Consider the following 24505-nt stretch of genomic DNA (forward strand, 5'->3'; position numbering starts at 1 on the left):
GTAGAGAGAGAGAGAGAGAGAGAGAGAGAGAGTTGAGCTCTGTCACCCAGGCTGGAGTGCAGTGGCATGATCTCGGCTCACTGCAGCGTTAACCTCCAGGGCTCAAGTGATCCTCCCACTTCAGCCTCCCGAGTAGCTGGGATCACACACGCGTACCACCACACCCAGTTAAGTCTTTGTATTTTTTTGTAGGGATACAGTTTTGCCATGTTGCTCAGGCTGATCTTGAACTCCTGGCCTCAAGCAATCTGCCCGCCTCAGCCACCCAAGGTGCTGGGATTACAGGCATGGCCACCACACCTGGCCCACTGATACTTTAATCACTATAGTCAGAAGTGCTGCCTCGATTACCCCAGCTTCTGGAAACAGAGGAGAGGAAGCTGTAGTTGGAGGTTCTGACCAATGGCCATGGAGGTGTATCTTCAGCTACAGAAATGGGAGTTCTTGGTCTGCTTTTAGAGGAGCAGCGTGGTATGGTGGAAAGATTACAGGCTTCAGAGCCAGCCAGATCTAGCCTTATGTTACAGCTTTCTCAGTTTCTGTCTGTGCAATTGTTACTGGAAATTCCTGAGTCTCAGTTTCCTCACCTATAAAATGGACCCAATAACTTCTACCTTGAAGTGTTATTGTGAGGGATAGATATTAAAAATAATGAACAATATTGAGTTTATGTTTTGGGCCAGGCTCTGTGCTATGTCTTTTTTTTTCTTTTTTTTTTTTGAAACAGGGTCTTGCTCTGTTGCCCAATCTGGTGTGCAGTGGTGTGATCTTAGCTCACTGCAACCTCCACCACTGCCCTCGTCCACCCACTCCCTGGGTTCAAGGGATCCTCCTACCTCAGCCTCCTGAGTAGCTGGGACCACAGGGATGTGCCACCATGCCAGGCTTATTATTTTTGTACTTTTAGTAGAGATGGGGGTCTCATCATGTTGCTCAGGCTGGTCTCAAACTTCTGAGTTCAAGCTATTCACCTGCCTCAGCCTCCCAAAGTGTTGGGATTACAGGCGCGAGCTACCACGTCCGGCCTGTGGTACGTCTTTTATAAACATTATCTATTTTATCTTCCTGACAAGCACCAGGTTGTTTTTTCTTATTCCATATTGCCGTGAAGACACAGCTTTAGAGGATCAGTCAGAAGTGCCGCCCTGATTGCCTGAGCTTCTAGTTCAGTAATTGAATAATTTACCTCATGTCAAACAGCTGGTAAGAGCCAGAGCCTGGGGAAACCCAAGCCAGTAGGTCTCAATGTTGTGGCCTTAACATTGGTACTAGTTTTTCTTAAGCTAAAGTAATGTACTAATCCTTTTATGGAAAAAAAATTCTTGGGCCCTTATTATGGATGTAAACTATTCTGTTAAATATTGATATTTGCATAAGCTGAAAATGTAAGTATATGTCTGATAGTATGTGAGAGAGATGTTGATTTCCTGTTTGTTGCAGCCCAAATATGCTGCCGACTACTAAAGGCAAAAGAACTTTTGAGATCAGCATGACTCTTGTACTCTGGGCCCTGCCATACTCCAATTTTCCTGCCACTTTTCTCCGTGGGAACTACTGCAAGGCCTTTTGTCTTGCAGCCTCTGATGTCATTGGGCCTTCGTTTGGCTGAAAAGCAGGATTTCCATATGAAATTCACTTTTGTTAATTTCACATTAGCCTTAGATACAGTGCCACTGGGTGCCAACACATTCATAAAAACAGATGCTGAGGCAGGCAGTTTACCAATGTTCTCAAATTTAAGTAATAGGCCTTTTTAAAGGAGAAAGAATTTCTTGGTCCTATTAGGTTATAAGGTTGTTATCCATTGATTGAAATTATGCTTTTATTACTTTTTAAAAGGCTATTAGTTTAATAGAGACACCAACTTTATTTTTTCATCTTTATTTTTATTTTTATTTTTAGATGGAGTCTCACTCTCTCGCCCAGGCTGGAGGGCAGTAGCACAATCTCGGCTCACTGCAACCTCCACTTCCCGGGTTCAAGTTATTCTCCTGCCTCAGCCTACCGAGTAGCTTGAATCACAGGTACTCGCCACCACACCTGGCTGATTTTTGTATTTTTAGTAGAGACGGGATTTTGCCATGTTGGCCATTCTGGTCTCAAACTCCTGACCTCAGGTGATCCTCTGGCCCCAGCTTCCCAAAGTGCTGGGATTACAGGAGTGAGCCACCGCGCCTGGCCAGCGACACGAGCTTTAAATATTTTGCTAGGAATCCTCATGCTATCAAGAGTACAATTAAGACTCCAGTTGTCTGAGGGCCTCAGGGAAGCATCGATCTTCACAGTGTTGGTCTTCGTAATGCTGCCTTGACAACAGAAAAGTGGACAGAAAGGGTTTGGTTGCAGCAAGTGTGTGTTAAGTGTGAAATAATTAAATATGTATTTCATTACATTTTTAACTATATTTTTTGAATAGGCAATATATTCACATGGTCCAAAATATTATTTTATTTTTTTAGAGACTGGGCCTTGCCCGGTCCCCCAGGCTGGAGGGGTGCAATCATGGCTCACTGTCGCTTCGATTTCCTGGGCTCATGTGATCTTCCCTCCTCAGCCTTCTGAGTCCAAACTTTTAAAATTATAAAAAAAAAAGTTTTGAGGTTTAAATCAATAAGTTTATACACTGGCAGGAATTGGTTAATATCTGCACTATTTTACATCTCTTTGCCAGTCAAGAAGGTGGATAGTAATAGAAAGGTAAGTAGAATATATGGAGGACCATATTTATGTGTTTCTTGTCACAGTTGATTTCAAATGCCTACGAGGCAATTTTTTAGAAACATGAATAAATAAATTGCAATATTGTATACACCTATGTATACCTATGTGGATTCTCCCTTGTGACAGAAACTGAGTTTTGGTTAGAAGATTTCCAATATTGATGAGAAAACACATGATGTGCTGGAATGGATGGATCTTCAGCAAGTCATAGATATGTTGCCTGCTGCATCGCATAACATTTCAAGATACTGGATCTAGGAATTAGATTTGTGTTACTGGGAAGGCTTTGGAGAGAACAGATGTGAAATGCTAAGCCAAATGAGTGCATGAGCTTTTCACATCTGTCCCTTTAATTTTCTGTATTTTTGCTTCATTATTTGCATCGTTGGAATGCTGTATCTGTCATATGCCAACAGATGGCAATATTATAAGATCATTTTTTTAAGATGGTTAAAATGAACGACATTCTCTGCTGTTCCCGGATTAGTCAGATGGAAGAAACAAGATCTTTATTGGTTGTCTCTTTGGTATTACAAAATTGTATTTTTATAAATTTTTCATAAGTTATTAGCAACATTTTTTTCATGTCGCTGCTGCCTCTTTTTGACTAGTTTTTTTTTCCCTTTTGCTTAACATTTAACTTCAGATTCAACCCATCTTTGCTATATTTTATGGGCAAATCTTTATATATCTGCTTTGAAATGCAAATGAAAGCAAACTATTGGTATAACTATATCAAGTAGTACTAAATTAGTATTAGCTATATGAAATGTTTAATGTCATCAACATTTGAAAATGCTTACACATTTGAAAATTCCTTTGCCTCTTTAGAGTACAAAATACAAGCAAATCACACTCATATTACCCCTCTTCTTTTTGTTTTTAACCAATTTTTAGACTGGCAGAAATGTTTTTATTTCAGAACCATGTGTTCGAAATTTGTAAACTCTTCCAGAAAGTGTTGTGTTTTGGACTAAGCTTCTCTTCTTAGCAACTTAAGAATCCTGTCATCTGACCTATGATGGAACTTCTAAAGACATTTAAGGAGCTCTGAGTGCTGGCTGTTGATATGAGCATTGAGCAAAATCTTAAGACGGGAAAGAAATATTGTTGAAGGCATCCAGCCTGTATTGTTGCCCCAAGAAGGAGCACTGTTATCCCATAACTTCTGTTTATTTGTCATTTTCCTGGTTCCTTTCCCTGCACCCAGCTACCTCTGGGGCCCTGTGAACATCTCATGCAATGCCTCTTTTTGGGGGATGTAATCCATGTCTATCTACAGATTTTCAGACACCAACCATATGTCAGAGAGTTCAAATATATCCTCAGGCCTGATCGCGTTTGGAAGGGCTTTCCTGCATTTCAGGCTGCTGGAGACTTGGTGCCTGATGTATTTACCCACTGGCACCTCAAATTCAATTTGCCCAAGAAAATTATTTCCCTGGATGAACATAATCCATTTCCCACAGTGTTCAGGCTAGAAAATTTTTCCACCATGAGTTCCTTAGTATTTGAGTCCCAAGAGAGACTGCGAAAGGAAAAGTCTGAGAAACTGGATATTTATCACCCCTTTGGAGATTCCCAATGCTTCCCAATGTAGCGAAAGCTCAGAGAAGACTTGCAGAATGAAGTGGCTTTAACTCAATTTAACCTAGCATCTCCCAAGCTTATTTGAACATGGGACCCTTTAAAAAATGTAACCTCATCCTGTCAAACCAGTGCCTGGTGGAAACTTTGAGGGACACAAGGTAGGAATCATCTTTGATTTTCCCTTTCCTCTCCCACTTTGAAAATTGGGGTGTACTATACCTATGGTATAAAGTGCACAAATATTAAACATATGGCTTGATTTCTGTATAGACACACCTGTGTAACTACCACCCAGATTAAAAAAAAATGGTGCATACTCTATGATTCTGCTTATATGAGATTTAAGACAGGCAAAATTAATCTACAGTGAAGAAGGTAGAATAATGGCTCTCTGGTGGTGGGCACAGGAGGGGGATGGGAATGCAAGATACAGACTGTGAAGTGGCCTGAGGAAACGAATGGGTTTCTGGAGCTATTCCATCCCCTCCCCACTTGCACTCACGTTCACTTGGATTTTTGAGGTTGTGGTTTGAATGCCTTGACTGCCTTCTTGCTTTCTGTTCTCACTGAACGCCCTCTTCTTCCATCAGCCCTTGCTGTCCCTGGATTATATGTCTCCCTCTTCCTGGGCTACCCTCCTGATTACTGATGCTTCTCATATGCCTCTGGCATCAAGAGTAGATGTCACTTGCAGTGAAATCTCAGCTCAGAACCTCTTTTTTTTTTTGAGATGGAGTCTCGCTCTGTCACCCAGGCTGGAGTGCAGTGGCGGGATCTCGACTCACTGCAAGTTCCGTCTCCCAGGTTCACGCCATTCTCCTGCCTCAGCCTCCCGAGTAGCTGGGACTACAGGCGCCCAACACCAGGCCCGACTAATTTTTTGTATTTTTAGTAGAGACGGGGTTTCACCGTGTTAACCAGAATGGTCTCGATCTCCTGAGCTCGTGATCCACCCGCCTCGGCCTCCCAAAGTGCTGGAATTACAGGCTTCAGCCACCGCGCCCGGCCCGCAGAACCTCTTTTTTTGCACCACCCACATTCTGTGTTCACTTCATTTATTACACTTACTATGCTGTGCAGCCATGGTCTGTGATGTATCTGTGTCCCCACTTGACTGTCAGTCCCTTGAGATCCCATTGAGCGGTCAATATCTTGATTGCTGTTCTAGCTCAGGTATATGGTGGCATCTTTTTTTTTTTTAAATGAATCCAAAACAAGCCAATGAATCTTCCTGCTTCCTATCTCAGTCTCAGCTTTTCATCCACCCTCAAGTCCAAGTCCTTTCTAAACTCCGGGCCTTGTTATGTGTATTACTCTCCCTATCATTACTCTTCAGTGGTCCCCCTGAGCTTTAAGAATGGAGGCCAGACCTCAAACTTTTTCATCTGTCATTCAAGGACTATGCAGACTCACTCCACTCAACTACACAAATTGTTTTTCCCACCACTCCCTATTGACCATTCTCTGTCCAGGGACCCAAGCCCCTTCATATCTCCTAGTATGGCAGGTCCTCTTATGCTTCCAGGCCTGTGTTTAGACTTTTCCTTCTGCTTTTCATGCCTCCACTTAAGTTCTTTGAGTCTCAGTTCAAACATTCATTCATCCAACAAACTTATTGTACTTCCTACTGATTCCCAGGAACTATTACACGCCCTGAGATACAGAAGCGCGCAAGACCAACAAGATCCATGAGCTTACATTTGAAGGCAAAGAAAGCTGGAAAATCTTATGAAGTAAGTGATTTTACATGTTAACGATGAGCTTTGTAGATCATTCTTTAAAGTAGTACAGTGATTGGCAGATGTTCTAACTAACAGCATCTTATTTGCTTTATTGAGCTTTGAAATTAAATTCTGGGACCTCTCCTATGACTATCTTCTGTATTTTACATGTTGATCCTTTCAGTAGTTTAAAAATTATCCCATAACCTTGCTCTTAATAAGATTTTTAAATATTTTTAGATAAGGGAAAGCATACATAAATCAGCTTCAGATACAAAAGGTGAGCTATACAGTCATGTGTTGTTAATGACAGAAACAAGTTCTGAAACATGCATTTTTAGGTGATTTAATCAGCATGCACCTCATAGAGAGTACATACACAAATCTAGGTGGTCTAGACTACTACACACCTAGGTTATATGATATAGTCTATTGCTCCTAGGCTACAAACCTGTTACTGTCCTGAATACTGCAGGCAAATATAACACAATGCTATTTGCAATCTAAACATATCTAAAATTAGAAAAGGTGCAGTAAAAATATGATATGATAGTCTTATGGGACCACCATTGTATTTGTGGCCCATCACTGACTGAAACATCATTATGTGGTGCATAACTGTATTTAACACTGCTATACAGCTTTTTAGGATTTTTAATTGTTCACCTTGAAGTAGGAAATCAAAGGGGTAGTGTGACATAGCAGAAAGAGCAGTAGGTCAAGAAACTTTAGTCTCATTTCAGTTCCTAACTCTTCTATTAGCTATGTCACCTTGGATAATTCACGTAGCACATTGTGTTCATCTATAAAGGATATACTTAAAGTTGAAAATCTAAATCTTTCTCCAGTGTTAAAATTGCTGCAGCAAGTAGAAATACGTAGAATTCTATCTTCCTTAAAGGAAAACTCATTTATGAAATTTGGGCTATCTTTATAAAAGAAATTAAAGTGTAGATTTTTTTTTTTACCTTGCTGTTCTTAATGTTATTGTATTAATGACCTCAACATTGTTGACTTCAATGACAAATTCTCAGTCCTCATCTATATTTGGCCTATCAAGGGCACTTGACCAATTGATAATTTCCTCCTCCTTCTTCAATCCTTTATTGTACAGTCTTTTATTTCCCCTTCTCCACTGACTGCTCTCGGTTTTCTTTACATGCTCCTCTATATCTTACTGACTTCTAAACAATGGTGTGACCCAGGGCCAAGCCCCAATTTTGTTTTCTATCTACATTCATTCTAATTACCATGTATTAGTTATCCATTGCTGCATAACAAATTGACCCCCAAATTTACAGCTTAAGACAATATACATTTATTATCTTATAGTTTCTGTGGGTCAGAAATCTGGGCATAACATTACTGAGTCCTCTAACTTAGGATTTTTCACAGGTTGCAATAAAGTGTCAGCAGAGACTAAGGTTTCATCAGAAGGCCTGACTGAGGAAGGATGTGCACCCAAGCTCACATGATTGCTGGCAGGATTCAGTTCTTTTCAGCTGTTGGAATCAGGGCCTCAGTTCCTGGCTGGCTCCTGCCTGAAGGCCCCCCTCAGTTCTTTGCAATGCAAGCTTCTCCAACATGGATGCTTGCTTCATTATCCTTCAAGATCTACTTCTACCTATTCCTGCTTGCTGTAATCCTAAAATCAATGATGTGTAATAGGCATCTCATAACATGTTCCACACTGAATTCCTGATTTGCAATCCATCTCCCCATCCCGGGTACATTCTTCCTGCAGTTTTGCTGTGTCAGTAAGTGGTGACTACATTTTTATAGTTTCACATGCCAAAAAACCTTACAGTAGTCTATGATTGCTCCCTCTCACAACACATCAACTCATCAGCAAATCATATTGACTTCACTTTCAAAAGACTTTATATCCAGAACTCAACCATTGCTTGTAGCCTCCCCCAGTTATCACCCTGGTCCTGTCCACCAGCATCTCTTGAATAGATTAGTGTAATAAGTCCCCAAGTTGCTTCTGTGCTTTTCCATTGCCACTCTTCATTCTATTATCAACATAGTGGCCAGATTGTTCTTGTTGAAAGATAGATGAAGTCACGTCATTTTTCTCTTCTGAACTTCTCAGTGGTTCTTTGCTTTAGTCAGATTAAGAGCCAATCCTTGTAGGCGTCTACATGGGCTGGCCCTTTGTTTCCCTCTCTTGTCTCATCCCCTCACTCTGTTCAAGCCACACTGGCATTCTAGCTGCTCCTTGAATGCACCAAGCATGCATTTAAAAATGTGTACCCAGTATTTGTTTTAATCAGGTATGGCATGACTTATAGATACAGAAATGATAGTTATGAAGGAAAAAGTTTTTACTCATGGTTCCTAGAAGCAGGAGACAATTGTAAGCCATGCTGGGCCACACAGGAAGCACCAGTGTCAGTCAGGAGGCAAAAGGGTCAGGGGAGGTATGGGGAAAAGCTTTTACTGTGATTTCCATGAGGAAAGGCAAGGCAGAATAACTAGGCTTAGGATGGACCAGTCTGAATGATTTCAGCAGGCTCTGGAGTACAGAGGCTGTCTCTGGTTTTCTGATACATGGCCCTGGGGTGATTAGGACAAGGGAATATTGGCCCTCAGTGTAGGAGCTCAATAAAAGAGGTGGCTGGAGGTATTATTGGCTTTGGGTTGGTTGATTTGCAAATGAAAGGCATTGCTCTCTCTAGGAGCTAGCTCACCCTGGGAGGGGTGGTCTCTCCAGGATCCAGCAAGGCCCCAGATGCCAGACCATCAAAAATTCTAAAAATAAGAACATACAGCAAGCTGGGTGTGGTGGCTCACGCCTGTAATCCCAACATTTTGGGAGATTGAGATGGGCGGATCACTTGAGGTCAGGAGTTCCAGACCAGCCTAGCCAACATGGTGAAACCCTGTCTCTATTAAAAACACAAAATAAGCCAGATGTGATGGCATGCACCTGTAATCCCAGCTACTTGGGAGGCTGAGGCAGGAGAATCATTTGAACCCAGGAGGTGGAGACTGCAATGAGCCAAGATTGCGCCATTGCACTCCAGCCTGGGTGACAGAGCAAGACTATGTCTCAAAAAAAAAAAAAAAACAAAAAAAAACAAAAAGAACCTGTAGGTAATATGACATGCTCCCATATCACACAACTGCACTTCTCGTTTCTGTGTGAGGGCTGTCACCTCCACAGATATTTGCATGAATCACTTTATCACCAAGTCTCTGCTCAGGATTGCTTATCCACCAGGTCTTCCCTGACCACCATCCATTCAATCTGGCCCTCCCTCCCTCAGCCCCATCATCTTCCTCTTATTCTGCTTTTCTGTTCTCTTTAGCACTTATCACTTTTGACATGTATTTACTTATTGTCTGTCTCTCTCAATTAGGAGGTAAACTGCATTAGCATAGAGACTTTGTGGGATATCACACACACACACACACACACACACCCCCCCACACACACACATCTTCCTCAGAAGCTGAATAAATGAACAAATGAAATGCTTAGCTTAAGATACTAGTTGTGTGGGCTTTTAAAATAAATCAAGCAGAAATAATACTATACTGGACAGCATGACTTGGACATTAAAATGCTTTGATTCACATGGCACTTCCATCAAGATAAAGCAGTTAATCCTTTTACCTACACACCACACACTAACAAATGTGTGTGTGTGTGTGTAAATATATATATATATATATTTACACACACACATTTATGAGGTAAGTCCACCTCCTGATTGATTGAACAGCATTTGGGGACGAGCCAATGGGGAGCATGCTCCACTCTGATAGTGAAGAGCAGGTGGGAACCAATGGGGGAGAACCAAGTCTCCTTCGGGGTTCAAGATGTGGCTGGCCCTTGCTTTCTGTTTGGATAATGTCCAGGACACCTTCTGCAATCCCTAGAGTGGACCCTTGGCAGAAATTCAGCTCAATCCATCAAATCATGTTTGGAGGTGGGCCAGTGACATCATATTTGCCATCACACACATTTGTCCTCAGAGGATGACTGTGTGACTGAGAGTACCCTGCCTCACAGCCAGGGATGGGAAAATAAAGGAGTTGAATAGTTCATGCCTATTTTTTTTTTGCTTACTGGACAAGAAATATCCTTCTTTTTCTTTAATAGGAGTTAGAGTTAAGAATGCTCAGTTTGGTTAGTACAAGAACTGGGTGAGAGGTGATGAAACTAGTGCATTTTAAATTACCCTCGCTCATCCAGATATCATAGTGTAATACAACGCATGCATCTTTAGGCCATAAATAGGTCCCTGAAAAGTTGTGTGTGAAAATCAAATTCCAAATGCATTAAGAAATAAATATGAGGGGTTATCAAAAAGTTCATGGAAAATGAGTATTATGAAAAAGTTATGCATGGATTTCAAAATTTTTTCACACCAAAATAAGCCCATACTAACTTAATATAACATGTCTGAATAGGATCTAGTTTGAGGCATTAAGAAGGATATGACATCAGTTTGAAAAGAGCCCCTATCAGAGGAACATGAATTTTGCTAAAATCAAAGCAAAAGCAAACATCAAATTTACGATAAAACTTGGGTGGAAGGATGATGAAATATTTGATGCTTTACAAAAAGTTTATATTGACTTTTTGGAGAGCCAAAGAAAAATAACATCTGCTTAGTATGAGAGAGTTTAGAGAAAGCCAAAGCTTTAGCAGAAAAAAAGCCTGGAAGCTTCACCTGAGAGTCCTTACCGACGACAATGCTCCTGCTCATTCTTCTCATCAAACAAGGGCTATGAGAGTTTCATTGGGAAATCGTTAGATCCACCTCAGAGTCCTGATTTGGCTCCTTCTGGCTTCTCTGTTTCCTAATCTTAAAAAATCTTTAAAGGACATCCATTTTCATTCAATAAAGTTTATAGTTTTTATTTTTATTTTTTAATTCCATTTTTTCCACGAACTTTTAAAGTCTTCTCAAGGAAGAAACACCTTATATTTTAATAGTGGTTTACATCCTGAAAATATTCCATGCATTTTTGCTTGTATGATTTCACACATTTATTCAACATACTCTGAACACCAGCTGCATGACTGGCTCTAGGCTAGACACCAAGGACAAATGATCTAGGGAGGACGATGATAATATGCTACCACTGCCAACTAGAAGTCTGATGGCCTAGGAATGCAGAAGCTGAAGGAGAAGGTCATGTGAGTAGACTGGAGAGAAGGCTGGGGCAGAACCTGGAAGCCCAGGGTGGAGTTTGAATCCAAGCTTATAGGAGCAATAAAAATGTCATTGAAATGTAAGACAGTGACATGATCCAATCTGTGACTCTTATTTCTTTTTCCAGACAGTCTTAAAAATGTTCTCCACACACGCAGAGGCTCACATCTGTAAACCCAGCATTTTGGGAGGCTGAGGCGGGCAGATTGTCTGAGTTGAGGAGATCAAGACCAGCCTGGGTAACATGGTAAAATCCTCTACAAAAAATACAAAAATATTAGCCGGGCTTGGTGGCACACTACTGTAGTCCCAACTACTTTGGGGGCTGAGGTGAGAGGATCACTTGAGCCTGGGAGTTTGAGGCTAAAGTGGGCAGAGATGGTGCCACTGCACTACAGACTGGGTGACAGAGTGAGACCTTGTCTCCAAAAAAAACACACCAAAAAATAAAACATCTTCCACCACACAATATGTTTATCTTTATTGTTTCAACTTTGATGTCTTCTTTTCTTTTTGTATTTACTTAGCTAGTCATGGCCACCATAATAAAAAACAGTTGCTAAATTTAAGAATCTGTTTCTACTCTCAGCATAATAGCAGAAAACTCCTTGAGTACAAGATAAATCTGAGCTTGAATGGTAACTCTACTACCAATTATTTGTGAACATTTGAAAAAACCATGCACTTTCCCTATGTATTTCCTTATCAGTAAAATAAAGGAGTTGCTTCAGCACATTGACAGAATATCTTTTAGCTGGAAAGTTTTGCAGCCTTTCTCCAGGAGGCATTGGGAGCCCCCAGTGATTTCTTTCTTTCATCGATACATAATATTTACACATATTTATGAGGTACATGTGATATTTTGTTATATGTGTAGAATGTGTGATGGTCAAGTCAGAGGTTTTAGGATATCTATCACCTGGAGATATATCATGTATCATTTCTATGTGTTGTGAAAATTTCAAGTCCTCTCTTTTAACTATTTCAAAATATACAATATACTGCCATTATCTATAGTCACTCTACCATCAAATGTTAGCACTTATTATTTTTTATGATTATAACTTGTTCCTTTTATTTAACCATATGTTTGTATCTATTAATCAGCCTGCCTTCACTGCCCCCACTCCCCACCCTTCCCAGACTTTAGTACAGGGGGGCGCAACCCCCAGGCCATGGACTGGTACTGACTGGTGTCCTGTTAGGAACTGGGCTGCACAGCAGGAGGTGAGCAGTGGGTGAATGAGCACTACTGCCTGAGCTCCGCTTCCTGTCAGATCAGCAGTGGCATTAGATTCTCACAGGAGCGCAAACCCTATTGTGAATTGCGCATGTGAGGGATCTAGGTTGCACACTCCTTTCAAGAATCTAATGCCTGATGATCTGTCACTGCCTCCCATCATCCCCAGATTTCCCCTGAGCAGAAAAACAAGCTCAGGGCTCCCACCGATTCTACATTATGGTGAGTTGTATAACGATTTCATTATGTATTGCAATGTAGTAATAATAGAAATAAAGTGCACAATAAATTTAATGCACTTGAATCATCCCCAAACCATCCCTGCCCCCACCGGTCTGTGGAAAAACTGTCTTCTATGAAACTGGTCCCTAGTGCCAAAAGGGCTGGGGACTGCTGCTCTAGTATATATCATTATACTCTCTCTATTCATGAGATCAGCTTTTTTAGTTCCCACATATGAGTAAGAAAACATGAAATTTGCCTTTGGATGCATGGCTTATTTCATGTAACATAATGACCCCCAGTTTCATCCATGTTGCTGCAAATGACATGATTTTATTTTATTTTATGGCCAAATAGTATTACATTGTATATATATACTGGCCTCCTTCCCTTCCCTTCCTTTCTCTTCCCTTCCCTCCCCTCCCTTCCCTCCCTCCTTCCCTCCCTCCTTCCTTCCTTCCTTCCTTCCTTTGTTTTTGTAGAGACAGGGTCTTGCTATGTTGCCCAGACTGGTCTGGAACTCCTGAGCTCAAGTGATCTTCCTGTCTTGGCCTTCCAAAATTCTGGGATTACAAGCATGAGCCATCGTGTCCAGCCTGTACTACATGTTCTTTATCCATTCATCTGTTGATGGTCATTGAGGTTGACTCTGTATCTTTGCCAGTGTGAATAGTTCCCAGCAAGTTATTAACAAATATATAGGCATCTGCTTAAGATGGCACCTGTTTTTGTCTTATAATGTCTATTATTGAGTCAATCTATATTCACCTAGATTTATCTACTGACACGTATATCTGGACACTCTTGACCTTCCCCCATAACTCCAAACTTCAAAGTATTCCCATGTTCATCTATGTGATTAAAAGCAGAAAAGACTGAGAAGATTAAAAGGACCAGTTCCATTTTGTTACATGATTGAGTTTCATGATGTCAATAGAATTGGGCTGTTGGCCAAGCCTTATAATTGATGGGCTTGTTGGCCAATTAGGAGGAACACATAAACTTGTATTACTAAATGGTGTCTCATCAGGTTTAACTGCTGTAAGAGCAGACTTGCCTTGGATCAACCTTTGAGTGTTTGACACTCACAGTCATTACAAGGGTCTGACTGGAAGGAAGCTTAAGCTTTGGTTTTGCATTGGGGAGCCCACGAGAAAGAGTACCTACCACTTCCTCCTTGGCATGGGGTCCTTCAGACAGTTTAGGTTTTGACTTGTTGTGTGCTTTCCCTGCTTCTTTCTCCCCAAATAGATAATGTGGACCAATCCAGTTTGGTCATAAGTCTATTTCCCTTTTTAAATATTTTGCAAAACATTCTGGTGCATGATTAAAGCTGAAACTTGGCACTTGGGCACAACAGGGGACACATTTGCTGCTTTGAATTTTATCAAGCAGCACACTTCCCCTCTGTCCTCTAAAGCAGCTTGGAGAATGTTCTCTAGAGTATGTATTTATTGCAAAAATATAGAGCCATGGGCCAGATTTTAATTCTGTTAACTTTCTATGCAATGGATGTTCAAAAGAGCAATTCTGATTAAGTGTATACATAAAAGTTAGAAATTTGGAGGCAAATGTTTTCTAAGCTATAATTATTTCTCTAGATGTCATTTCTCTGGGGCTTTACCTATTAATTTAGATGGGAAGCCTACTTGTATTTTCCATTGCCCATGTGGTTTGTTTATAAACAGTTTGTTTATGGAAGCTGTATGTGTTGTTTTTAAATAAGATTGTGATATTATTACTGCCCATGGTGATCTCAAGCCTAATTTAATAATTCACATAGTACAGTTTCTTTAATTGAATTGTGTGAGTTGTAGATAATATGAGTGGCTCAAAGGTACCTGTTGTCTCAGAGCTCTGCTCATTCCCTCTGAGCAGGAAGCTGAAGTTTACAAAGGGATCGCTTGGTAAACAAGAGTTTAAAGAAACACCCTGAGACCAACAGAGACTGTTAAAAGCTCAGATAATATAATAATGTCACCCATAACTCTGGGTGTACAAACTGCAGATTTATGCAAGTAATTAATAGTGTCTTGCCAAGAGAGTCGGTAGGCTTTTCAAAAGGAATCTTTCTTTGTGTCTTTTGATATTTAAAGAGCTGTAATTAGAATGGCAGAGCTTTGAATCCTTTTTTCCCCCATCCTCTTATACACATTAATTTATGGACCAATCCAGTATTACAGACAAGCTAATGAAAGAACCACACACTCCCTTTATAATTTTTTTTTACAGTTTCACTTGTGTGGATGAATGTAAAGTAGTTAATGCTATAAATAAGTATAATGATGTATCTCTTCTCTCAATTGCCAGTTGTTGATGCTGTAGTCTCAGACAATAGAAAAAAAGAATTGAATTTAAATCTCTACCCATCTTGCTTTCTTCCTCTCTCTTGTGCACCAGTTAGGAAATTCAAATGTTTCTGCCATTATAAGGTGTCAAAAAAAAAAAAAGACTTAAGCTGAATTTCTGCCCCTTCTCTTTATTTTTAGAGTCAGAGAAAACAATTACATAACTTCTGCCATTAGCTTAGGCTAAGGTTTAGCATCTTAGCTCCTCAGCAGGGTTCTCTTTCATGCTGGTAAGGGTTGGGAAGAGCACATGGACCCCTTGTCTTCTCCATGCCCTACAAGTGGGACTACACTAACAGCAAACCTTCAAATGTCCACAAAATTAGTTTGGCTTTGGCTCCTTGTGGGAGTATTTTGACCAGAACATATGGATGCATTCCCTAATATTTTTGAATGTTTCTTTTAATGTTTTGAAATGGTTTCTGCTTTTTTGGCAAACGGGCTATTTTTTTTTTTTTGTATTTGACCTAACTAAAGGTATAAAACTTATTAGAATACTTTACTTAAACAGCCTGCTGAGTACAAGGCTAAGGTCAGGGCTCACGGCCTTCCAATAACTGGGGACCAAAATATGAACCACAGTTATATTACACTTACAGAAGCACCAGAGCCAAGATACTTCAAGTTCTTTCTTCATGCATATGATTTTTTTTGTTTTTGTTTTTGTTTTTGTTTTTGAGACGGAGTCTTGCTCTGTCGCCCAGGCTGGAGTGAAATAGCGCGATCTTGGTCCACTGCAAGCTCTGCCTCCCAGGTTCATGCCATTCTCCTGCCTCAGCCTCCCGAGTAGCTGAAACTACAGGCGCCTGCCACCACGCCCAGCTAATTTTTTTGTATTTTTAGTAGAGACAGGGTTTCACTGTGTTAGCCAGGATGGTTTCGATCTCCTGACTTCGTGATCTGTCCGCCTCGGCCTCCCAAAGTGCTGGGCATGCATATGATTTTTAATAAATGAAAGAATATGTTTCTTTTTTTCAAACAAAATGCACATGGTGCAGCACTCAGTTCTTGGGAGTTAATGACACATTCCATAATACCAACACCATGAATGCCAAGTTTATCTATTTACTTTACGTATTTCTTCCATAAGCTTAGACTTTGAACAGACTGAGCATCATCTAATCCAAATTTTGTTATTTCATGGATACAATCGAGATGCAGAAAACGGAAGTGGTGCACGAGGACCCAACAGATAGTTAGTAGCAAAGACAGCATTTAGGTCTCCATTATCCATGAACAGCACATCCTTCTGTGGTCTAATCATTTGTTTTAATGACATCTGTCAGTTCAGCTGGGTCTGAGTCGAAACAGTCATTTTCCTGATTTCTCAGTTTGTTGACTCTTTTAAGCTGTAATTTTCTTGAGAGTAAAGGCCTTGCATGTTTAATTTGCTCTTTATGGTACCTGGGAGAACTTTATGAAAATAATTAGAGTGTATGATGGACACCACACACCAGCAGCAACACAGCATAATTTTTAAAAACCAGCTTTGGGTACCATAATCTTGACACTGCAAGTGTTTTGGTAAACCACCTGATTCTGTTTAACAGTTCCAGGAGGGAACCACTAAATTTGAACCATTTTAATAGCAATGAGACTTCTTGAGAAAAACAGTGCCCACGCAGTAGATACAATTTAATACATGTTTAATTTAAGCATAATTTTGTGGACAACAATTACAAATAACATATAGCACTAAGTGCATTAGCTCCATGTTGATTTTATCAAGACCATGTGTTTTGTTGTCTTTTGGGGCATTGTTTCCTGATCCATCATGCTATTTCAAATTTGTTGAGTTTGGAAAGTTTCTTCCTTATATAAAAACTTGTCTACCAATTGTAAATAATTTTTAGATACTTTGTCTATATTTGCTTAAGAGGTTCAAACTAAGTATTGGGTGATTATTAACTATATTTCCATAGTAATAGTTACTGCTATTTCTTTTCTGCTATTTCACAGATCAATACCAGGAGGAAGGAGAAGACCTGTGATCTGTTTCTTTCTCTTTATGAGGAGATGGTGTACATACCCAAGAAGGAGAGAAGACAGGAGGCCAGGCACAGTATCCTTGTGAACATGTCAGTAACCAGCATAACAAATGATAATTTATAGAAGGGAAGTCCTTATCTGTGGAATGTTTTAGTAAGATGTCTCTGGTTTAAAATGCCTACAGCAAACAAACTCAGAATCTGTGGATTTATGAGACACAGCTTCCTAGAAGATGCCTCAGATGTAACTTTCTGGAAATAACTCAGAGATGTTTCCTAACCTAAAATGCCTCCTGCTATGAGAGAAAACTGTGCTTCACCTGGAGAGCAGGTGAAGTATCTATTGTCTGGGCCAGAGGTACAACTGAGACAAAAAATAAGCATCTGGAGAGCTGTACTTGAAACATCAAACGTCTCTTTGCTGTGTATGTGCATCTTAGTCATTTATATTCTCAAGTTTAAATTAGTAAGCTTGATACTAGGTAAGATCCTTGATTCGTGTGAATGTCTTGATAACCTGATCCTTTGTGTTAGCTCAGCTATGGTGCGAGAGAATGAGGACATTTGCTCTCTTCCAATGTTCTTTTTTGGTGAAACCCACTGAAGTAGTAATACTAGTCTGTTCCCTGCGAGTCATTACTTTCTATGTCTTGTAGTGAAGAAGATTGGTCTATGTGTGTACTTTCTTTTGTTTAGTGGCAGAAGAGGCCAACATACAGATTGGACATTACCTGAAAAGTTCTCTTCTGCTGTGAAGAAAGCATCAGCTCTTTTGGATTCCTACTTTTGAAATCTCCAGAAATTCTCTTACCCTTCCACCCAGATTTTCAGTTTTTTTAATTTTATTACCGCTGTGTTTGTGAGCTATGAGTAGATGACAAATAGTGGGAACAGTGTTGAGTTTTCTTTGGCATAGTTAGCATAGTCTGTTATTTATATTGTTCTTGAAAGAACAGTGCTTTTTCTAATTATGAACTAAGCATTAGATTTAAAATCAGAGAAATGTCCCATTCTACTTCTCTAATTATCTTTCTGAATTTAAATGTGTAATTTATTTTCTGGTCTTCACTCTTTGAAAATGGAGTTAAATATTTTCCTTTTGTGGTAAAAAATTTCAGCCTATTTGTGTTTGTGCCTTGTGGACATACATTTGTGTATCTGAGAGAGACAGACTGTAAAATCTTGTTGATCTTGGTTCCTTAATATCAGGTGGTAGATGTAATAACCAAATACTTTGTAATTGGTTTTTAAATAATAGCACAGCATTCTTTATGAACATTTGAGCTCAAATATTCAATAGGATCTCAATAAGGTAAGAGTAATTCCATTAGACTGATTGGCAGACAGATTTCTGGAATACAGTCTGCAAATCCATATTAACTTTATTGATCTTTCTGGCTGTATTTTAATCAAATTATAGCTTTAGAGCAAGTCACCCTTTATTTTGATATCTTTTTGTTTAATGGAAAGGTAACTTTTTAAAGCTGGAAAAGGCTTGTAGCTGATATATAAAATTCTGGCCAAGGTCAGAAAAAATCAATTCATTAGCTTCTCTAAAGATACAAAATCGAACCAAAGTAAGTTACAAAAATATATTCACCACTTTTACTTGTCTTTATCTTATATCTCTTTTTTTTCTAATTTGTAGCTGAAAGAAGAATCTTTAGAATATTTAAATGTGCAAAAATTAAGGATTATAATTTTAAAAGCATCTAATTTTAAGAAAACAAAATTTACCCTAGAGGTATTTCATACTATATTAGTGTTTAAAGTTTATATTTGAATTTACTTCAACAGTCATTTATTGAGTACTGCTAGGTACTGACCTTGGTATTAGAGAAATACCAGTAAGCAGAGCAGATAATCCCCCTTCTCATGAAGCTTGCATTCTAGTGTGCAAGAAAGAAAATGAATAAACTCAATAAGCAATTTACAAAATATATTTAAAACTGATAAATGATAAAGGGAAAAAAGAAAGCAAGAAAGAAGTAGTCTTGGTCAACTTGGCTGCTATAATAAAATACCAAAGACTGGGTTGCTTATAAACAACAGAAATTTATTTCTCACTGTTTGGGAGACTGGGAAGTCCAAGATCGAGGTGTCAATAGATTGGGTCTAATGAGGGCCTGCCTACTAGTTCCAAGATGGTGCTTTCTTTTTGGTCCTCACATGACAGAAGAGGTCAGGGCTGTTCTCTGGGGCCTCCTTTATAAGGGCACAAATCTCATTCATGAGAGAGCTCTGCGCTCATCACCTAATTACCTCCTAAAGGCTCCACTTCCTAAAAATATTATGTTGATGATTAGGTTTCAACATATGAACTTTGGGTGGACACCAACATTCAGGCCATAGCTGGAGGCCAGTGAGTTCTGGGAGATGGGGGCTACTGGACTTTAAATAGATTAATCAGGACAGACTTAAGAATGTGATATTTGAGCAAAGGAGGTTCAGGGAGTTTTGCGCCTCTTTGAGGAAGAGCAGAAGGAACAGCTAGTGAAAAGTCCCTGGAAACAGGAGGATATCTTGAGTCTTTGAGACTCAGTCAGGAGGCCATTATAGAAAAGAGCAGAAAAAGGAGGAGAGCAGTAGGAGATGTGCGTGTGTGTGTGTATGTACCCAGGTTCATACAAATCATGCCTCATGGACCATTGTAAAGATATGGCTTACTCTGAGTGAACTGGGAAGCCACTGGAGGGGTTTAAGCAGAGGTATAATATAATCTGACTTCAGTAAATTTGAAGTATTTACTATTGGAGTAGGATAGGAATGTCAAAAGTAGATACTTGGGACACAGATTAGCAAGACTAGGTAAGACTAAAAGGATAATTTTGGTTGCAGTATTAAGAATTGGTAGAAGCAGGGCCCGGCACGGTGGCTTACGCCTGTAATCCCAGCACTTTGGGAGGCCGGGGTGGGCAGATCACTTGAGGTGAGGAGCTTGAGACCAGCCTGGCCAACATGGTGAAACCCTGCCTCTACTAAAAATACAAAAATTAGCCGGGCATGGTGGCAGACTCCTGTAATCCCAGCTTCTCAGGAGGCTGAGACAGGAGAATTGCTTGAACCTGAGGCAGAGGTTGCAGTGAGCCGAGATCACGCCACAGCACTCCAGCCTGGGCGACAGAGTGAGACTCTGTCTCATAAAAAAAAAAAAAAAAAAAAAAAAGAGTTGGTAGAATCAAAGACACCCTTCTGGCAGATGTTAAAATAGTCCAGGCAGAGTTGATGGTGGATTGGATGAGGGTAAGAGTGATGTACGTGGCGAGGTGTGGTTGAATTCTGTATTTATTGCAAAGGTGAGTCAATAGATTTTGCTGACAGCCTGGATCTGGGGTATTAGAGAAAGAGAGAAGTTAGAGACAGTTCCGAGGTCTTTACCTCATGTCTGGAAGGATAGAATTGCCAATAACTTAGATGGGGATGATTCAAGACAAAGAACGTTTAAGGCTCAGTTGGGTGTATGTTAAATTTGAGTTGCCTACTGGACATTCAAACGGAGGTGTCAAGTTGGTAGTTGAAATCTTGACTCTGAAGTTGAGCGTAGAGTTCTGGGTTGGAGATATTATATAAATTTAGAATCCCTAATGAATAGATGGTATTTAAAGCCATCAGCTTGGAAAGGATCACTGGGGAAACAAGTGGAGAAGAGAAGAAGCACAGGAAAGAGTCCTGGGTAACTTCAATGTTGAGAAGTTGGGAATAAGAGGAAAGACTAGCAAAGGGTACTCAGAAGAGGTACCCAATGGGTAGAGGGACAAACAGGTGAGCGTGGTGTCCTGCAAAGCAAATGGAGACAGTGTTTCAGGGAGGAGAATAATCAACTGCCCCAAACTGTTGACTGTTTTGGGATATGATCTATTGAGATTCTACTTTGAGCATTTAAAAATTCTCTAGTATTTGCCATTTTGTGTACTGAAAAGGGAGAAATTACTATAACAACTATAGCATTAACACTATTTAAAATCAAGCATTTTTCCTTTAAGAAGGGAATAGGATATTCTTTTTTCTTATTATTCTTTGGGAGAAATATTAGCATGAACTCATATTAGTCTATATCTTTTACATGATGAGATATACATATATATGGCTATATATATGTACACTCTATATGTATGTGTATATACGTATACAATATCTGTGTAAGAAATACTGATTTTACTTGGATAAAATTCAATATTTAAAGTTTAATGATCAATTAGGAGTGATTTCTTTAAAATTTGACAAAAATAGAAATTATTTCTTTCCACTTATGTGTTAATATAGAAAATGCTTACCATTTCTACATATCCAGTCGTGCACCTCTGGTTCCCTGAGGTTATTTTTTGTAACTTGTTGTGCATTTGGAAAAAGAATTATTCATTTGCAAGTGTGTGAAATCCATAAGGCAAATGGGACATTGTACTAGATGATCTCTACAGCCTCACCCAGTTCAAAGGTTCTAAGAATAATGCTTATACCTCTGGCCTGCATTAAGCCAAGATGGATGGGGCAGGGAGTTAGCAGCCCTTCAAATAAGCTGGATTAACCCCACTGCCATTTCTCTTAGGGAGAAGGCAGCTCCGCTTTTTAGAGCATATTGGTCATCAGCAAAAGTTAGATTATAAAAGTCTTCAAGTCACAATCATTTCATACAGTAATAGAATTGAATGTGATTTGGGCTTAAGAGTGAGGGAAATGAATTTTTAGTTAAGAGCCATGAAAATCAGCACTATTTCACACAGTTTAAATAGACTGCTATTCTTGGTTCAATATAGGCATTCATTCAGTTCAGTTTCCTTGAGTTCAGAGGCAATAAAAAGATACACATTTTTCTACAAATTCAATCAATTTTGGAAGGGCCTATAATTTTTAAAGCTATTTTTTGTTTAAATTGCATAACTACTAATTTTTTACTGCCAATTTCAAAGAGAAATATGAGAGCATAAATCTTGTCATATCTGTTTTAAGCCTCCACAGAGAAAGCATGAGATGACATGATGCTAGAGTGGTCTTTTTAGTTTTCAATCCTTTTCTAATGTTTCAAAGAGATTTTTAAATTGGGCAGAATCTTCCAAGAGTATTCGATCAGAAGTTTCCTCTTCAACAGGGACTTTTTTATTATTAGTATATTATAAACTGAATCTATCTGAGAATGCTCCAAAAATTTGTCTAATTTAAAGAAATTTTCTTCCCAGTTGAAACTAGTAATGGATTAGGTTAATCAAAACTGTCTGAGAAAATGAAAGTTGATTCTATAAAGTAAATTTGAAATGTTCACTGTTGGAGTAGGATAGAAACTTCACGGGTAGATATTTGAGACACGAATTAGCAAAACCAGGTTACTTAGCACCTGACCTTCCAGAAGAGAATGAATCCACAAGCTTATTTCCACCTTAATTTGGGGGAGCAAGATGTTTGTTCTGCACATGACTGGATGGCCACAAGGTGAAGTACCTGATTAAGAAGACCAAAAATTATTGGGACGTGTGAATGAGGAAGCAAGGATTGAATTAGAAAATGTTCCTTAAACACAAGCTTTTCTGAAGTGCCATAGCTATTTGGATGCTAAGGCTACACAAGTTCTCTTTTCTCGGGTTTCATAATCTCCACTCTTTCAAGTTAGGCAGGAAATTATCTTCTGTTTGGATTTTGGTGTGTCCATGTACCTGTTCTTGTTGGAAACTGTGTTGTTACATGTTCAGCTGCTTGTGTTTGGTGCCTGAGATTTCTTCTGGGGAGCTCATCCTAGGGAAAGGAGCCCCCGGCCTGAATGACTGCACTCCCTAGTTGGGGAGGCAGCAGATGTTTTGGTTGGAGTGCTGGAATCTAAAAGCCCCTTTGTTGAGGGGCTGCTGTGATTCATATGAATGGCCTCCCCATTTCCTGCTTCCCACTCCCTGCTCCCTACCTTGTCCTCTGCTCTGCTCCCAGAGGTTGGCGCCAGTGCCCACCCTGTCTGGGGTGGGGTGTGGCTGTGGCTGTCCTCCTCCCAGGCTGGTTGCAATGCAAAACCTGCTAGTGACTCAGGTGGTGGGGTTCCTTCCCCACCTGCTATGCAGGTGCCCAGTGCTTTTCCATGTGTAGAGTCGGTCCCCTGGTGGGTGCCCATCTGCTGTAGGCTGGGATGGGTTTGTGGGAAGGGATATTGGTCCTGGGGCTGGTGGAAGGGAAACCATTAGTTGGTGGGACACACATGCACACACACACACACACATATATACATGCACACAAGCACACACATGGAGTCAGAGGCTCTGGGTCTGAGAGGTTCCACACTCATCCAAAGAGTATCTCCCTGCAGGAGGGAGGGAGGGTGACATCACACAGCATATAGCAAACATCAGGACAAGACAAGAGAGACTATGTAGAAAGGAAAAAAAATTGTTTATTTTACTATCTTTAGTGGCCCTTTTTGTCCTGATTTTTGAAGAAGGAGCCCCACATTTTCATTTTGCACTTGGCCCTGCAGACTGTGCTGCCAGCCTTGATGGCAATCGTCATGCATAGGCAGTTACCAGCTTCAGCTGGTTTCTCCACACAGCTAGCCAGCCCCATGCATTTCTCTGGCCAGCTGTCCCCTCATTGTTCATAGTGGCTAAACATTTTCTACTCTTCCCCAAATTATGCTCCTTCTGCCTCTACCTTCATCTCAGCAAACAGTGTTATCTCTTACTTTAGAGAAAAATAAATAGAAGTCACCAGATGAAAAACTCTTCATGGCTGTGGAAAAGGGGAATGCATACACTGTTGGTGGGAGTATAAATTAGTTCAGCCTCTGTGGAAAGCAGTTTGGAGATTTCTCAAAGAACTAAAAGCAGAACCACCACTTGACCCAGCAATCCCATTACTGGGTATGTACCTGGAGAAAAATAAATCATTCTACAAAAAAAAAAAAAAAACAAAAACACATGCATTCATATGCTCATTGCAGTGCTAGTCACAATAGCAAAGACATAGAGTCAACCCAGGCACCTATCAATGGTGGATTGGATAAAGAAAATGTGGTACATAGACATCATGGGGTACTATGCAGCCATAACAAAGAATGAAGTCATGTCCTTTGCTGCAACATGAATGCAGCTGGAGGCCATTATCCTAAACAAATTAATGCGGGAACAGAAAACCAAATACCACATGTTCTAATTTATAAGTGAGAGCTAAACATTGGATACTCATAGACATAAAGATGGAAATAATAGACATTGGGGACTACTGGGAGGGGAGAAAGGGAAGGAGACAAGGGCTGAAAAACTCCCTATTGGGTACTATGTTCAGTACTTGGGTGATGGAATCATTAATACCCCAAACCTCAGTGTCACACAATAGACCCATATAACAAAGCTGCACATTTACCCCCTGAATCTAAAATAGAAGTTGAATTTTTTTTTTTTTTTTCAGAGAAAAACTCCTCCTGGTCCTAACCTGTGTTTCTTCCACCTTTTCTGTCCCTCTTATTACGTGGGAGGAGGCATGCTTCTCTCTGTCTAATGTTTGTATCTGGCTGCACCCTACACTCCATCCCTTG

General features: G+C 40.0%; 1 long non-coding RNA gene across 1 annotated transcript in view; it reads left to right on the top strand.

Annotated features, from left to right (window-relative positions):
- Positions 1-19045, top strand: part of LOC129060796 (uncharacterized) — a 47856-nt gene extending 28811 nt beyond the window's left edge. The window contains exons 2-3 of the long non-coding RNA XR_008527693.2: positions 5950-6044; positions 16973-19045. This is a non-coding gene — a long non-coding RNA (uncharacterized LOC129060796). The remainder of the gene's footprint in view (positions 1-5949; positions 6045-16972) is intronic.
- Positions 19046-24505: the final 5460 nt, after the last annotated feature.

This window comes from Pongo abelii, chromosome 7, assembly GCF_028885655.2.
Source record: "Pongo abelii isolate AG06213 chromosome 7, NHGRI_mPonAbe1-v2.0_pri, whole genome shotgun sequence".
Classification (NCBI taxonomy): Eukaryota; Metazoa; Chordata; class Mammalia; order Primates; family Hominidae; genus Pongo; species Pongo abelii.